Source organism: Ailuropoda melanoleuca, chromosome 20 (genome assembly GCF_002007445.2).
Source record: "Ailuropoda melanoleuca isolate Jingjing chromosome 20, ASM200744v2, whole genome shotgun sequence".
Lineage (NCBI taxonomy): Eukaryota > Metazoa > Chordata > Mammalia > Carnivora > Ursidae > Ailuropoda > Ailuropoda melanoleuca.
In genome coordinates, this window is record NC_048237.1 from 29,810,230 (window position 1) to 29,824,723 (window position 14,494).

A 14,494-nucleotide genomic window follows, 5' to 3' on the forward strand; every position below is an offset into this window, starting at 1 on the left:
TTAAAATAAAGATTCTGAGAAAAGAACTAAAAGAAGAAAAAGCTAACTGTTTAAAACAAGTCAGGCTGATGATTGACATTATAAGAAAGATTCATTCTTTAGAAGTTGCATCAAAACATATAAAATTGCAAGTAACTACAACCAAAACAGCCTTCAAAATACATGACAAGGGTGAAAATCAACTTCAGAAACACTAAAAAATGCTTTGAATGAGAGATCTGATTTTCGGGGAAGCATAGAACTGCACTCACAGAAAAATTGAAGAATAGAAGAGTGACCAAATGGGGGTGCCTGGGTGGCGGTTCTTAAGTGTCTGCCTTCGGCTCAGGTCATGATCCCAGGGACCTGAGGATCGAGCCCCGAATCGGGCTCCCTGCTTGGCAGGAAGCCTGCTTCTCCCACTCCCACTGTCCCTGCTTGAGTTCCCTCTCTGGCTGTCTCTCTCTGTCAAAAAAATTAAAATCTTTAAAAAAAAAAGAAGGAAAGAAAGAAAGACAGACAGAAAAGGATAGAAAAGAAAAAGAAGAGTGACCAAATGAATCCAACAGAAAGAAAAAGTTAGAAAATGCTCAAGTGCACATGGGACAGGTGCTAAATGGTAGAGAATGTTGGAGTAAGCCTCTGGTGAGCATGTGCTGAAGATGGGACATGGGGCTGCCCTTCTTGAAGAAGACAGCAGAGATGGTGGGAACTTGAATCTGGATATAGTGACTCCATTAGAAAATGACCACTTCCTGAAAGATGAATGAAAGGAGTTTTGAAGAAATGGATTGAAACAGCTGAGTTAAATACTTATTTAAAATCTCTCAAAGAAAAAAAAAACCCAAATGTCCACTAAATTAAATAAAGAATTGATGCATTGAAAGATCATATTAGAAGTCTCCAAATGAGTGTCATTGCGCTTAGAAAAAAACACTGAAAGGGAGAGGTCAAAGCTCTGGCAGAAATTTCTTTCTGAGTTGCACCAAGAAAAAGAAATGGGGGCACCTGGGTAGCTCAGTCGTTAAGCGTCTGTCTTCAGCTCAGGTCATGATCCCAGGATCCTGGTGTCGAGCCCTGCATTGGACTACTTGCTCAGCGGGAAGCCTGCTTCTCCTTCTCCCACTCCCCCGCTTGTGTTCCTTCTCTTGCTGTCTCTCTCTCTCTCTCTCTCAAATAAATAAATAAAATATTCAAAAAACAAAAAAACCAAAAAAAAAAAAAAAAAAAAAAAAAAAAAAAATGAATTTTCACCAAATAACCAATGTGGAGAGAATTTACCCTGCAAAGATAGAGGAGAATCTTTTAAAAGCAGATGTGAAGATCACCCATGTGTGTGAAGAGTGAACACCTATAAAATAGAAACAAAAATTCTTCCAGAAAAATTCAAGAAAACTTCTGATTTATCAAAACTAACTTCCCCATGAAAGAAAGGCTCATAGTAATGGCTGTTGAGAGCTCTGTTGGCTGAGATCAAACCTTGATAATTTAAGAAGAGAAAATACATGCATTGAGAAATTTGGGGGGAAATCTTTATGTTCCTCACATTCCAAATGAGATATTTGGAGAGGTCTGAGACCACTAGGGAATCCTCTGGATGACCAGGTTCCTTAGGAAGAAGAACCATCTGTGATGTTGTGGAGATCCAGGATCCCATGTCCTATACGGACGAGATGCCAGTCCCGTTGGGTCAGGATCCCAGAAAAAGGGTCCCTCCAATCAGGCCAATTCCATCGACACAGATCCCCCTACAGGAGCAAGACAGAGCTTGACCTCGTGTTCCTCACACTGACAGATGCTCAGGATCTTTTTTTAAATTCAACATCCCACCTGAACTGGGAGTGTCTGGCCCACGCAATTTCTCTCTCATCCTCCTGTCAGGGGTGGGCTGTTGCAGAGGGGACAGAGGGAAATTTCTGAGAAGTAGGTCTCCCTATTTTTCCCTCATTCTGGAAAGTGAGGCTGAAGGTCCTCAGGAATCCCTTCTCCCCTCCTCCTAGGGTTTTCTGACCCAGCACATCCTCTGCTGGCAACAGGAAGTGCCTATGCCAAGGCTAGACTCAGTCTCTTGTCTACGTAGCCTGAAAACAATGCAAATCACCTTCTGAAATGAACTGCTTTCCAGGAGTCTACTTCTGAAGGCCCAAGCCTACAGCAGGTTACTTTTTTTTCACTCTATGACAGTAAATTAGATTTTTTTCTTTTACGTGATTATACAGTGACTCAAATGGGAACTTGATAGGATTATAAATTTTTAGGATAATGTTTAATGACTATATTTCAAATGTGATCTTGAAAATTAATTGCATAGTTAGTAGTCCCGTATTTTTATTTTTATTAATAAGTTCAGTAAAATAAATCAGAAACACATGAAGTTTTATCTTCTAAAATAAACTTCTTTTGGGGCACCTGGGTGGCTCAGTTGGTTGGGCATCAGACTCTTGGTTTCAGCTCAGGTCACGATCTTGGGGTCATGCGATCTCACATGCCTAGGGTTCCCTGCTCAGTTCGAATCTGCTTGAGATTTCCCCCCTTCCTCTCTCTCCTCCTCTGCTCCTTCCCTGATTTGTGTGCATGTGCTCCCACGGCACTCTCTTTCTCTCAGATAAATAAATAAATAAATAAATAAATAAATAAATAAATAAATAAAATCTTTAAATAAAATAAACTTTTTTCCTCTTTTGGTTTTATTGTTTACTTGATTAAACAATAACTCAAATGGAAAGTTATATATATAATTCTTAGATAGGTTTTCTAGATAGGTATAATTCTTAGGTTTTCTAAATGCACACTACATAAGGTGTGAACCTTGTTGGGGCGCTTGTGTGGCTCAGTTGGTTAAGTGTCTGACTCCTGATGTTGACTCAGTTCATAATCTCAGGGTTGTGTGATTGAGCCCCACATCTGGCTTGTACTGGGCAGTGAGCCTGCTCAAGATTCTCTCTCTCCCCACCTTCCCTCTGCCCCCACCCTTCTAAAAAAAAAAAGGCATGAATCTTGTTAGTAAACTATTTCCATCTTCTTTGATTTCTAGATAATGTATCATAGTTTGTATTGCTATTTAACAAGTCTCCTCTTTTGATCCAGAAACAGCATTTTTTGGTCTCTCATAAAATGATTTTGAATTTTCTCTCATTTACCTTCTCTGCTCTACGTTAAGTGATTATACAATTGCTTAGATATAAGCTCAATAGGATTATAATTCAAAGGATGGTGTTTTGTAAATGTAGTTTATTTAAAAATGGCTTTCACAAGTGAATTTTTTCCTTCAATTTCCAGATGATGTTAGGATAATAATTCAGTTGTTTCTGTTTAAAAAGCCCCCCATAACATGTACTCTTATAACAGTGGTCACAACCAGAGACATTTGAAACTCAAAGTTTATTTCTGCATACCAAAGACTGAATTTACTCTAGTTATAAGACTGATATGTCTAAGTAAATTTTTATTTCAAAAATGAGCTAATTTCAAATATTAATTATTAGCAAAGTAGAAAAAGATAGTAATTCTCTTTACGAGACTGATATTTTAAAATAAATTTTGATCTTTAAAAACAGTGGAACAAGCAAAAACTGATGAATGATATATAAATCATTGATGTGAGTTTTTCCTTATATTCTCGGAGGAATTGAATGTGTGGTAGGTAAAAAGCCTAGGGATATAATATATTGCTTTCTTACCCCTAACTATAACCTCCTCAACGAGAACCGCTAAAGGTAGTGCTGGAATGGATACCCAGAAGCTCCTGAGAGCTAATTGTACACACCTCTTCCCCTTAGCTCCACGGTAGCAACTTAAACTTGGCCTTGGGGGGAGTATTTGCACCACAACACGGCACACACTAGCTTCCAGACAGAGCTCCCTGGAATAATCGAGCCTCATCCCCAAGAGTCAGTTGACCGACGTATCCCTGGCCCTAGGGCAGTAATTCTTAACCTCCCCTGTGCATCAGGATCACAAATGCCCTGGGTCCTCTTCCCAGAGACTATGATTCGGTGGGTCTGGGGTGATACCTAGATATCCAACTTCTCAAAAGCTTTCTAAATGATTTTAATGTGTAGATAAGGTTCAGAACCACTGCATGTAAGTACTTTCAATCAGACTTTGATCTGTTTATTGTGGAAGAGACCTTTAGATGTCACCTTAATAATTATTTAAGGAAAAACAAATCGACCTCATCAAGTTCTGAGTTCTTATCCTCTGGGACTACTCTCCCCCCCCCAGGCAGTAAACAACAGTATGTGAAAAAGATTACAGACTGTCTTGCACAGAACTACAGGCTTTTTCACAGCTGGAAATCCCTCCTGAGTATATTTGGGTGTCTCCTTACCATGGGATACCTAATAATTATCACAGAATGCTCTCTTTATGTTGGGTGCACCTTTTGACATAGGTCTCTGGCACTAACTCATTTTAAATAAGTGGTGACTATTTTTTTCATAAGATTTTTAAACCTAGGCAACATAAAAGTTTTAATTATCATTCAGTTCTTTATTTAGAGCTTTGCTGAGTAAACGTAGAGTAACAGTATGTTTGAAATTTATATGAAGCACAGGGGTTAAGAATTGGGTATTTGGTGTGGTAGTCAGACAATGGCTTTGCCACAGCTCCATCAAAGACACATAATGGAATTATGTGGGTTTCTCTATATGCATGCCTTGGCTCCTAGCATCCTCCACTGTGCTTAGTCATTGAGTGGTACTGCTCTGTAATAGGTTAGCCATATCTTTCTGTGCTTGTTCTGTGTGCAGATCTGGAGGGTATGGAACCAACCACAAATTCATTAATGTAATTTAATAATTTTTAAGAAGATTCACATTATTTATCTTTGACAACAGTGTGCCAAATTACAGTCCAGTCCAGTATAAGGCCCAATGTGTTAACGTAGGACATCAAGCTCTCTAGAGAGAACCTTTGAGAAGGCACTGAGGAAAACGTGAGCCTTTAGAAAGACCAGTAAGATTCACTCCAGCAACATTCCAGCCACAAAGACTAGTTAGCTACTCAGAAAAGGATCACAGAGCTATGACCACGGAAGAGTGTCATGTGCTTTACATTAATTTGCTATTAAAATCGACAAGTTCAGTGATTCAAATATCATTGCACTCGATGAAAAGGCATTTTCCCCTCTGAATATTTTGATATAGTAAATGAAATTGTTCCCATTCATCTATTCTCTGATTCAGTAAATCTTTAGTATGTGTCCTTAAAAAGCTCACAGAGGGAGAAGGTAATCTCTATACATAAATTACATTAAAATGTTTCAAGTGCGAGATGACTGGTTCAGTTGATGGAACTCTTTTTTTTTTTTTTTAGGTTTTTTTTTTTTTAGGATTTATTTGAGTGAGAGAGAGTGAGAGAGAGAGAGAGAGAGCAAGAACAGGGGGGAGGGGCTAAGGGAGAGGGAGAAAGAGTCTTTAAACAGACTCCATTCTGAGCACAGAGTCAGCTGATGTGGTGCTCAATCCCATTACCTGAGTTCACAACCTAAGCTGAAACCAAGAGTTAAACACTTAACGGACTTTCCCACCCAGGCGCCCAAAGGAACATGTGACTTTTGATCTCGGGGCTGTGAGTTCAAGCCCCATGTTGTGTATAGAGATTACTTAAAAATAGGGGCGCCTGGGTGGCACAGCAGTTAAGCGTCTGCCTTCGGCTCAGGGTGTGATCCCGGCGTTATGGGATAGACCCCCACATCAGGCTCCTCCACTATGAGCCTGCTTCTTCCTCTCCCATTCCCCCTGCTTGTGTTCCCTGTCTCACTGGCTGTCTCTGCCTCTGTCAAATAAATAAATACAAAAAAATCTTAAAAAAAAAGATTACTTAAAAATAAAATCTTAAAAAAAATAAAATTGGGGTGCCTGGATGACCACTCGGTTAAGCATCTGACTTTGGCTCAGGTCATAACCTCAGGGTCCTGGGATAGAGCCCCTCTTTGGGCTCTGTGCTCAGCAGGGAGTCTGCTTGTCTCTCTCCTTCTGCCTCTCCCCCTCCCCTACTCAGGCTCTCTGTCTCAAATGAATAAATAAAATCTTAAAAAAAAATAAAATAAAAAATAAAATAAAATGTCTGAAATTTAATAGCAAAAGTGGAACAAAGTACCATGAGATCATATGTGATGGGGATGAGTAATTTTATTTGCTTTTAGGGAAGAAGTCATAAGGGCGATGATATTGTGGTAGGTGGATAACATGTTTGTGTGAACTATGGTGCTTGCCTCTTCTTTGGACAGCTTGAGAACTACCCATATATAAGAACAATGGTGGAAACATAAGAAATGAAAATTACCAATTTCATTCATTTTGTGGTTTGTGCAGCTTTTTGAAGGAAGGAAGGCTTAGCCAATAATTTTGGAGCTCGGAAAACATTTTTTTCTGTGATGTTCCAACAGGGCTTCTATTATCAGAGCACAGCTTCCTCCTCAATGCAGGAAATTGGGAATCAGATATGACAATATCCAGAATAACACATATGTGAAAACATATTGAGGACATTTTTGAGACGTATTTAGTGAACTTAAGAACAGGACTGTTACCACACATATTAATCACACGTGGATTTTATTCAGAGTGGAGCTTTAGAGCCTTGCTGAGACTAGAAATGTAAAAAAAGACAATTCCAGCTGCCCTGTGAAAGTAGCCTCTGAGTAGCAGAGAATGAAGGAAATGACTCGCAAGGGGAGAGGGTTCAAACCTACACTCAGGATGCAAAGGCTTGAGTGATTGTACATATGGATCAAAGGGAGGCTCACCAAGGGGAGTCTTGTCTTCAGCTAGGGATGCCTGTCAAAGTCAAGCTGTTTGGTAAGAAAGTCAAGAAACATGGGAGGTATAGTAGAGGAGAGAAGGAAAGCGTACAGAAAGCTAGAGAGGTGTAGCAACAGCAAAAGCAACATATGGCAAAAGCCATGGGAGCAATGAAGTCTTAAGGAGCATGTAGTCAGGGTGTGGAAATGTTGGCTCTGGGGTAGCTCTGAACAAGGAGGAACAATCAGATGCCCCTTCCTTTTATAAGGTCATCACTATACCACTTTGAAGGCACACTTTGGCTTTTGTTGAGGGGAGGGACATCTAGAAAAAGGACAAAACAGGCTCAATTTACTTTTTAAAAAAATTATTTGAGAGAGAGTGAGCATGAGAGAAAGAGATCATAAGCAGGGGGGAGGGGCAGAGGGAGAAGCCGACTCCTTGCCGAGCAGGGAGCCCGATGTGGGACTTGATCCTGGGACCCTGGGATCATGACCTGAGCTGAAGGCAGATGATTAACCAACTGAACCACCCAGGTGCCCCAATTTACTTTAATAATACATATATATATTACTTTTCAGATCTTGCTGAAGGTGTCTTGCTGAAGGTGTCTTGCTGAAGGCACGCACACTCACAAATTACACATAGCTTCACAGTCTCAGAAAGGGGCAAGAGGAGAGGTGTGGTGAGAAATCAGTGGGATTCTGTTAGAGCAACAGTAAACTGTAGAGTGGTGGGACAGAATGCACACGGTGGGCAGTCAAAAGAAGCCCAACCACTGTACAGGTTTCCAAGGAAAATCTAGTTCGAGTACACTACTTAATTGATAAAACAAATGATTTTTGCAAGGAAATGCTGGTAACAGCTCTGTACTTTGGTATTTCAAAACAAGGCTAGGCATTAAAAACATAGCTATACTTGGTAGAAAATGTCAGCAAATCTTAAAACTGCAGAATAAGTTAGCAGCTTTTTAAAGGAACTCAATTCTGAGCAAAATCTATCCCCTGGACCATGTTAGCAAGCTGATGTAACTAGGTTATTTTAGCCAGGCTGTCTCTCCTCTGCTGTAGCAGGTGCCCGTGAATTAGGTATATAGAACTCAGGAAGGATAAGGACAGACTGGCTAGTTTTATGCAGACAGTCTCCCTCAAATTAAATTTCAGTGGTTGGAAAATGTAATTTTCTTAAAGATTTCAAAGAATACAAACATATTCATTAACGAAGATTCTATTCCCACTGATTTATATCTACTGCTGATATCATGAGTTTGATTATTCTGAGAGTATGGTAAAACAAAATTATTTTATAACAGTCCATTGTAGAGCTTGCTCCCAAAGAAACAGGTTAGTGTCTCCACCTACCCATTTTATTTCCTATACAACCTCCCCAAATATATATATATATAAATATATATGTGTAATGTGAATGAAGATGTTTTCAGCTACTTTCCTATAAAATAAATGACTTAAATAGTTGTAGCATTGATTATCTTATGTAACAAGAAGACTCAAGGATTGGGTAAGTCAGAAGTGCAATGATGACATAAAGGATGTGGGTTACTTCCACCTTACTGCTTGGCCATTCTCATATGTTCTCTTCAGCTAACAACCCTCATGGTCCCCAAGATAGCAATTGCAGTTCCAGACACTAGACACAGACACAGTGACATCTAGCAGCACATGAGGGACTATTTCTTTTTGTATGTTTCTGTCTCCCATTATTGGTAAATATGGTTCTACTTAGGAAAGTAATGCATTGCAACAGAAAATGAATATCTTCCTTTAATGGTAAGAAAAACCTTTTGCAGAAGTATGTCAGTCGATTTCCCATTGCATTTTGTGAGCTAGATTTGCATCACACACCCACACCTGAACCAATCATCGACAAGGAGATTGGGACCACACTGATGACCTTAGAGCGTGGTCTCTCAACCTTGGCGCTACCGGCATTTTGAGAGAAATAACTCTCTGTCGTGGGGCAGCTGAGCTGTACCTTATCGGTTGTTGAGCAGCATCACTGGTCTTTCCCTACTAGGTGCCAATAGCACTTCTCCCAAGATGTGAGCATCAGCAGTTGTCCAGACAGTGCTGAATGTACCCTGGGGAACAAAGTCAATCAACCACCCCATTGAGAACCACTGGCTTAGATCAATCATAATTCACTCCAAGGGTCTAGGCTCCCTTCCCCTGAAGCACAAAGAAGGCCCGAGATCAGGATTCTGTTAACAAGGAAGAAAAAGGGAATTGCTATTTGAGAGGTAGTCAGTGGGCAGGGTCACCCCCCCCCTTTTCTTTCTTGCCATTTTTCAACAAACGATCAGGGACTTATTGAAAATATGAGAGCTATAAGAATGAGTCACCTGGTATTACCCAAAGAATGCTAGTTCCTATCTAATTGCCAAATGGATAATACAAATATTTTATATCCAATTGGTAATCTAGAAAATATAAGCAAGGCTAATGTGCATTGAAGCACCCAAATCATGACTGGTAGGTTGGTTAGGCTCTATAGGGCTCTGATGTTCCTACTTTTGGTCCTGCTCTTGCAGCACTACCTTAGATTCTCCCTTAACTCGGGTCCTGTTTATAATGTGTAAGACTTTCTACTCTTGTAGTTTTGGTCATCCATTGGTGTTGAACACTTGCATCCTGGATTAAATCATTTGGTGAGAAAAAGTATGAATGTTTTTACTAATTCAACGGCCATCTATTGAGTAGCTTTCATCAGGCATGGGTACAATGAAGGAAAGTGACATGGCTGAAATATCACATTGGAGAGCTAGAGAAAAAGCTCTCTGAGGAAGTAACATTTCAGCCAAGAAAAGGGGGTGAATGGAGAGAGATTGAGGGAGGGAACATGTCTGATTATATAACGGGCTGTACTAAGGAGTTCTGATTTTATGCTAAGATCAGGAAAAAGAACTGATGGACTTGGAGATAGCGTGTGTGTGTGTGTGTGTGTGTGTGTGTGTGTGTGTGTGTGTGTTAGATGAACTGCTTTCCTTTTGTCTGTTGTGTTTTGTACTTGGAATGTAGTATGATTCTCGGCTGAGTTTAATTTCTTCTGTGCTATAACAATTTGTGGGATATGTAAACCTTCATTCTCCTTTTGATTTTTCCCCCTTTCCGTTTAAGGCAGCATTGTTACTTGGCTTTCAGTGTCTCAAGCACTGCTTAGACCTCCTGGTTCTCTAAGAAGCCCCAACCTCTAGCTTTAGACCTAATATTCCCACACGAGTGGCTTTCAGGCTATAGGTCTTTGACCTTATCTGGACCATTGTTTTTGGTATTACTCCGCTGGCTATGGAGAGAACATCTCCTGGGGAAAATCCACTAGGAAAATTCTTCCAGGAGCAGTGAGATCCCTCTATTTTTTCTGCCCTACTTTCAAAAACATCTTCCATCTCTAATAACTGCAGGAATTAAACCACTCTTAATATAGATCACTGTTGCCCTTGCTCTAAAGTATTTCTAGGATTTAAAGGAGATCATCGAACCATTACTTATTGAGTAACTTCTAAGTGTCAGACACTGGGCTTGGCAGTAGGATATAGTAATGAATAAAGTCTAGTCTCCATTCTTTTGAAGCTGCCCCTCTGCAGGAGATTAAATAAATAAATAAATAAATGCATAAATAAATAACTGGTGTGATTAATGTTACAAAATTTTGTGAAGGATGGCTAGGGAAGTCCTGGTTTGAAGAGGCTCTACCCACCTCCTCATGTCACCCCAAAGGAAAATAAAATCTAAGTAAAAACTAGACTTGTTAGGCAAATGCTTCCCTAGCTTACCTCCTTCCTCCTCCCAAGACCCTCCTGAATATAAATTCTGGTGCTTCCAGTGCTCTGTGGAGACTTTAAGCCGGTATCTAAGATTGCATCAGGGCTAACCAGTAGCAGAGAGGGGAGAGGAAACTTCTAGGCTGAGGGATGAGTAGATGGAACAGAGATTGCCCGACTTGATAGAGGAGCTAACAGAATGCTTTCATTGTTTCCTGCTGCAATGCAGTACTTGGATCCTGTGGACTGTAGAGAGATTTTACGTAGAGGAACAGCAGAAATGTACACTCTTGCTTATGTACAGATTTCTAGTAAAAAGTCAAACATTAAGAAGGGACTTAGAAACCATTATGGCCAGGTATCCAATCTACCCAAATGTTAATTATGATGATCAGAATGTGAAGAATTGGGGGGGTATTGCCTATTTTATATGCATCGGGAAGTGGGATACACATAGAAATTGCTGTGGACCATTGGGTTGATGTTGTAGAAACCATCATCTGAAATGTCAAATGGCACTGAAAACAATGGGAGCTTTTAAGGGCTCTAGCACAGGGAAAGAACTTGGGACCTTGATTGGGTTTTGCCATGGCATTTCACTGGAGGAGGCTGTCACTCCTCACCCTGCGTTTCTTTTACTTCCTTTATAAGCATGCAGGTCACCATAAAGTTAGTTAATCTAAAGGATGAACAGTTTGGGGGTGTGGAGGAAGATGAGATGGTATTTTTCCTTTGGAGGTGGGAGTGAGCTTACTAATGAGTGGAAGGTTCTTAGTTTTGTTTGTTGTTTTCTGAGCAGAGAGGAGTAATGAAACCAAATCTATACAAACAGGCCCATTTCATTTAATGTTTGCTGGTTTGAGATAATTAAGTTTTAATCTTTGATGGAATAACCAAAGTTGTATATGACCTTTATTTAGGACTTCCTGCTGCTGTGCCATCTCAGGTCACCTTAATCTTGTTCCTCTTTTCAGCTCCTTATCAGTCCTGTGGCCTCACTGTGCCATATGGACACCTTTTTTGGGGGAGCTCCCTCTTGAGAGCCTGTCATGGGGTCTGTGGCCTGATCACTGCACTGGCTCTGGTAGCTTTGTTTTTTTTTGGATCTTTCCTATTGTGTAAATGGAGAAATAGACTCAAAGGAGCAACTTGCCTGAAATTGTTTCACTGCCTCCTCACCTAATCTTATTTCTCCCAAACCAGTGCTATTCAAAGTGTGGCCCACTGGCCAGCTTACGATGAGTCTGTGATAAGAACAGAAATTAAGAAGGGGTGCCTGGGTGGCTCAGTTGGTTAAATGTCCGCTCTTGATCTCAGCTCAGGTCTTGATCTCAGGGTCACGAGTTCCAGCCGCACGTTGGCGCCATGCTGGGTATGGAGACTACTTAAAAAAAAAATTCAGGGCGCCTGGGTGCCTCACTTGGTTGGTTGAGTCCTGGGATCGAGCCCCATATAAAGCTCCCCGCTCAGTGTGGAACCTGCTTCTCCCTCTCCTCCCCGTTTGTGCTCTCTTGCTATCTCTGTGCCTCTCTAATAAATATAATCTTTAAAAAAATTAAAAAAAAATCTTTGAAGAACAGAAATTGAGAGTAAGAGTTTTAGAAATTTTATAAGTAATTTTGTGTGTGCTGAGTTTAATAGTAAAGAATTTGGGCTTTTATTTTGTCTTTTTTAATTTTCATTTTTCTAGTAGTTTTATGGTTTTATCATATTTTACAAAACAATCAGTTCACAATGTATTGAGAGAAAAAACAAACTGGTCCTTAACCACAGACAGTTTGAGAAACACTGAATTAGACCACAGAGACTCTAATAGGACTTTTGAAAATGAAGATGTGCTATCCACATGCAAACCATTGTCATTTTAGTTTAATGATATCTCTGTTATGCTTTGTAGTTTCAATGTCTTTAACTGATCTGAAATTCCCCCAAATGATACAGTGACATAGTAAAAATGCTGGAGTCTTTGCTAAGTTTGTCTCTATGACACCTACAATCCTGGCCAAACGTTTTAAGTCTTCGAGCCCCAGCCTCCTCATCTGTAATAATAACAGTACTCACCTCAGAGAGTTGTTCTGATTAAATGAAAGAATGTATGTAATACACAGAATAGTGTCTTGATCAAACATTGTAAATGCAATAAATGTTGGATATTAATGAGCTGCAGTAACACTTATAAAACGGAGATCATACTTATCTACCATGAGAAGAGTACAGATTAACATGTTATAATTACCCGTTAAATGTTTAAGCAGTATCAAGTACAAGACCTTTTGGTGGATACTAGGATATAATCTTTGTCCTCTAGCAGTTTAGAATCTAGCAGAGGATATTAAATACACACATGGAAGATGTGTGTGGAGAAAAATCAAGGCCGTTGGAGGAAAAAATGAGGCAGATCAATTTTTTTGATTCCTCCAAGGAAGCAAGAGGTTTTAAAGAGGACAGTGCTTGAGATGAACCTGAAAGGATGGATTGACATTTCAGAACTTTGAAAGAGATATGACACAGAGAAGTTTCAAATGATCATGATACATTAAGCTAATATTGATCAGATATTAAATCAGACATGCTGTTGGATGTCAATATGTACAGTATGATTCCCTCCCCAATTTTTATTAAAATTATTTATATAAAGGCCTAGATGGAGAAATTAAATGATTATTTCTTGGTGAGATTATATTATTTTATATATTATATATATTATTTATAAATATGTATTTTACCAGAGTAGTTTTATAATTGGACAAAGCTACTTTTTATTTTTTCTTTTATTTTTTACAAAACTACTTTTTAAAGGGCTGGCACAAATCAAAGCTGCTAATTTAAGTATAACTTGGTACAACCTTTAAAAAATCATTTTCGCAGTTTCCTTAGTAACTATAAATGTGTGGATACACTTTTACCTAATGATTCCATTTCTGGGTATTTATCTTAAAAAATCTACATTCATGAATGTCCTGTGATTTCTTTGTAATGGCAAAGAGAGAAGGGAATAAGCTGTGTCCAAGAATACAGAATTCAGTAAATTTTCCATGTCCACTTCATATAATTTTATTCAGCTGTTAAAATGCTGATGAAGCTTAGGTGAAATATGAAAAATACTTAAACATGTGAAAATACAGGACCCCAAAACTGTGTGCACTCTATAATAACAACATTGTAAAAGAAATACGGACAGGACAAAAAAAATTTAAGAAAATACACTAGATGCTGAGAGTGGCCATGTTTGTGTGAAGGAATTTTTCTTTATTGTGCTCATGTTCTACGATGCAGTTAAAATTATTTTTACAATGAAAGCAATTATTTTAAAGCCTGGGTATAAAAAGTTTCCTCACTGGCACTCTGATTTGAAAGTACTAAATTAACAAAGTATTAAAAACCTATTCTATATATTCCTTAAGTTTCTACAGACCACATTTTGAGAAAAGTTTATCTCTGTGCGGTAGTCCTGCCATGATTTGCATAAAAACGAATGACAGAAGGGACTCTCCTCTTACAAATGAGAACTCTGAAATCCAGCCTTCCAAGCTGGTAGCAGAACCAAAATTGGAACCCAAGTCTACGAGGATATCTAACAGTATCTAACACCGTTCGTAGCTCCAGATCCACCTATGAGTGCTAATGAACTGGTCGTGTCTACTGACTGAACAAACATTGGCGTCGCTACCTTTCTGGCTGGCCTGCGGGTTCGATTCCTTTCGCTACAGCTCGTCCTCGAGAGCCTTCGCTCTTCTCCACCACTTGGGGGCCCGCAATACTTGACCGTTTTTAAGGCCCTCTCTCTTTCCGTCCCCAGCGTCCGAAGTATCGCAGAACGCCCGGCAGGAGTCGCTGCAACCCCCTCTGGTACCGCGGCCCCTCCCCTGGCCAACCGTCGATTGGGCCGGCGCGTGACGTCACGCCGTTTTAGCCAAACAAATGGGTTTCGGGGCGAGCGTTGGGCTCCGCCGCGCCGCGCTGGGTGCTCGGTCCGCCTCAGCGGTGGGGA